The sequence below is a fragment of the Mastomys coucha genome, chromosome X, assembly GCF_008632895.1.
Source record: "Mastomys coucha isolate ucsf_1 chromosome X, UCSF_Mcou_1, whole genome shotgun sequence".
Lineage (NCBI taxonomy): Eukaryota > Metazoa > Chordata > Mammalia > Rodentia > Muridae > Mastomys > Mastomys coucha.
In genome coordinates this window covers 82,181,544-82,184,802 of record NC_045030.1, presented here as the reverse complement: position 1 = coordinate 82,184,802, position 3,259 = coordinate 82,181,544, and the positions used below count along the sequence as shown (strand labels likewise).

Genomic DNA, 3,259 nt, shown 5'->3' with positions numbered 1-3,259 from the left:
CTGTGAGTGTGTGTATGTGTGTGTGTGTGTGTGTGTGTGTGTGTGTGTGTGTAAAGACAGCAACTGTGTACTCACATATTTAAAATAAGTAAATAAATCTTTAAAAAAAGAAATATCTGAAGTATCTTGTCTTATAAACTTTTGACTTCTTGAAATTTACAAAAAATGGTATTATGAAGCTAGTATATTCTATAAAGCCTTAAATTATTTTATTCTTACTTCGTTTTGTTTTGACTATAGTATCTTTGCATAATTTACAGCAAACAGAATATAAGCCGAGTCTTGTTTTCATCTAAACATTGATGTTTTAAAGGTTGTATACAGTATTTGTTTAAAAGGACATATAAAAATACATTTTTAGAAACTTGAAAGAAAATACAAAGTTTAACCCAACAACTTTCCTCTTTGCTAGAACTGCAAACCTAAAACTGCAAACTACTGCTACAGTTTTAAATATACTTTTGGTGTTTAAATTATACATCCAGGAAAATCTAAAAAAGTTAAGGAAATGTGCATCTATATGATTGCATAGCAGAACAAGTACATTAACTGCAAACAGAAAAGAAACAAAGAACTACTAAGCATGCAAATGTTCTAGAATTAACCTTCCAAACACATTCCACAAACAGTTCTTGAACCATCTTTTGCTGTCTACAAGCAAGGACTAGATTTCTAAAAACAAAATTGAAAGGAAAAATAAGGTAATCCTCTAGGAGGATCTTCCCCCACAGCATCTTCACTCACATCTGTAAGCAAGGAGTCTGAGATCTAGGAGGATCAGCCCCACAGCATCTTCACTCACATCTGTAAGCAAGGAGTCTGAGATCTAGGAGGATCAGCCCCACAGCATCTTCACTCACATCTGTAAGCAAGGAGTCTGAGATCTAGGAGGATCAGCCCCACAGCATCTTCACTCGCATCTGTAAGCAAGGAGTCTGAGATCTAGGAGGATCACCCCCACAGCATCTTCACTCACATCTGTAAGCAAGGAGTCTAAGATCTTAGAAATATTAGCATTGTATCCTGAAATGACACAGGACATTTCGAGTCACATTTTTGCCTTCAAAACAATTTTGAAGTACTAGAAATTATAAATATTTAAAGGTAACATTTCTTTAATTTTTAGTCATGTCCTACATTACCAAAAACTTTAAAACTCAAATTTACCCAAAAATTCATGGCATCACAAAATCACCTAGGAGTCTCACATTAATAAACTGAGATGTAAAGAGCTAGCCTCCCCCAAAAAGAACAGGCAATTTTTGATTCAAATGCATATGCCAATTGCTGTGAGCGTCAAAATTCAGTTTGTTTTACACAATTCATATAAACAAATAAAATGTACTTTCAAACAGTTTACTTATTTCTAACAGAAAAAAAAATAACAAAAACAAACTCCAAAAGAACAATAATCAACAATAGTAAAATTTTAGAGAAACTATGCTAAGAACAGTCTTTTCCCCTTAAAATGATTTCTGTGATCAATGACACCCTCAATAATTAAGGAGGAGTTTTTTTTCTCCTATGCTTTAATGTTCCAAATCTTGGAAACAAGCAGGGATTGAAGTAGGGGAAAGTAGTGAAGGCTTCATGTTTCAGTGTAAAGGTCAGCCTTCCTGAAAACGCTATCTAACCCAGTTGGCATCAATCCCCAGACAGTGAAGTTAAAAAAACTATTCCACATTACATCATAAATAATCATGATGAGCTTAGGCATCTTGACAAGACATAAAGTTCCTCCCTGAACCTAAATGTATCTGAGTAGTCAGTGTTATAATTTTGCTACAGCTTCACTTTTCTATCATTCTATCATATTGGCAAGCTACATTTCTACATTAACAGTTCTGCCAAACATGGATATGAAATTTTATTTTTATTAAAACAATTGCAAACTATGGTCAACCAACATCTTTTAACCAAATATAAGGAAAAAATTGATAATCTTTACAAAAATATACAGATACACCACAAATTGATAGCTGCTCATAACACGAAGCGAACTGGAATCTTATGAGTAGCTTCTCAATAACATCATTTTAATTATAACCACTGCCCAGGGAAACTAACAAGTTAAGTTTGTTTGTTTGTTTTTAAATGAACCTTTCAATATTGTATTCCTGAAAATTTAAATAGACCAAACTACGAGGAAATGAATGATACATGCCTAGAAGTATCATGATTTTTGTTATCAGTGGCCTCTGGACTTAGGTCTAGTACAAGACCTTGATCTAGATTTTCACCTAGACCTAGATTGTGATCTTGACTGAGATTTGGATCTATGTGTTTCTTTTTTTCTTGATTCCTTTTCATATCTTGATTTTAGAGCTGCCTCTAGCTTTGGTGTGAGATCCGGACCTAGAATGTGATTTAGCTTCCATTTCTTTCTTGGGTTGGGACTTGAATTAGATCTTGAAAAAAATCAATTTTGGTGTTTGAATCTATCATTTTCATAATGGTTTCTGCAACGCTATGGTCTTCTAGTTGGTCTACTGTTTCTAGAACTGTAAAATCTCCTATAGTTATAATCAAAGGAGTGACTCTTTCATCTCACATTTCATAGCTTCTGCTTTGAGAACGTCTATATCCGTCATAATCCTCATATCGCAAAGAGCTGTATACACTCATCCCTACCTTGGCTTTCATTTGATTTGGTGTATTCTGATACCCCTGTGTGAACTATATTTAAATTTGACACCCAGAAATCCATTTTCTTTCCAAAACACATAAAGCATCTTCAGGATCACGAACATCCTCAAATTGAACATATGCAAATCCCCTTGGATGTTACGTATAGAAATCAAGTGGAACATAAACATCTACTATTGGACCATAACAACAAAATTCCTGACATAAATCTTCAGACTTAGTATTGCCCCCTCCTAAGTTTCTGATGAACAGAGATGTGTTGGGATATGATGGCAGGAGTTTAGGTCAGTAACACTAACAGGCTCGGCAAACCATCCACAGCTTTGGGGGAGGCTCACATCCACTCACACATTCACCTTAAATTACTTTAAATATGACTTGTTTATGTAAGACAATGTTAACAGGACTCATATAAGTTTCATAACCTTATAAAATTTTAATTTGGCTGCAAAATTTTTGATAAGGGCATTCAAAACAGATTCTGGAAAGAAATATTTTTTTTTCATTTTTTGAATAGTCAAGATAACAGGAAACTAGAAGGACAAAATGCTTTCTGTTAATAAAAATACCTCTAAATCACTTATATTGTAGTTTTTATTAGATTAATTTTATG

General features: G+C 33.7%; 1 pseudogene; it reads right to left on the bottom strand.

Moving 5' to 3' along the window:
• Positions 1-2,188: 2,188 nt before the first annotated feature.
• On the bottom strand, positions 2,189-2,913 carry LOC116085975 (annotated as a pseudogene).
• Positions 2,914-3,259: the final 346 nt, after the last annotated feature.